A 795-nucleotide genomic window follows, 5' to 3' on the forward strand; every position below is an offset into this window, starting at 1 on the left:
CCCTTTGCACATGCATGCACACAAAGCCGTGTGTGCAACCCTTTGCACATGCGTGCACACAAAGCTGTGCATGCAACCCCTTGCACACGCACACAAAGCCATGTGTGCAGCCCTTTGCACACGCATGCACACAAAGCTGTGTGTGCAGCCCCTTGCACACTCACACAGCTGTGCGTGCAACCCCTTGCACACAAGCACACACAGCCCTTTGCACACGCGTGCACACAAAGCCGTGTGTGCAACCCTTTGCACATGCATGCACACAAAGCCATGTGTGCAACCCTTTGCACATGCGTGCACACAAAGCTGTGCATGCAACCCCTTGCACACGCACACAAAGCCATGTGTGCAGCCCTTTGCACACGCATGCACACAAAGCTGTGTGTCCAGCCCCTTGCACACAGGCACACAAAGCCATGTGTGCAGCCCTTTGCACGCACATGCACACAAAGCCATGTGTGCAACCCTTTGCACACGCGTGCACACAAAGCTGTGTGTTTACTCCCCTGCACACAACACAAAGCGCACCCCCGCGTGTGCACACTGCAACCCCTACAGCCGTGCGCTGTACATACACACATCCCCGCACACGCACACCCAGCCCTGCCCCTCCCACCCCCCTGTGCACACCCGCCGTGCACACCCCTGTCCTTTGTTCAATGCACAACTGCAGCCCCTGCGCCCTCCTCGAGCAACACGCGCAGCCCCCATGCACGCCCGCTGTGCACACTCGCACGCCTTCCCCGGTGCAGGGTGCTTGCACACGCGTGTGCCCCGCTGCTGCCCGCAGCTCTC

The sequence above is a fragment of the Egretta garzetta genome, unplaced genomic scaffold, assembly GCF_000687185.1.
Source record: "Egretta garzetta isolate BGI_Z169 unplaced genomic scaffold, ASM68718v1 scaffold1124, whole genome shotgun sequence".
Lineage (NCBI taxonomy): Eukaryota > Metazoa > Chordata > Aves > Pelecaniformes > Ardeidae > Egretta > Egretta garzetta.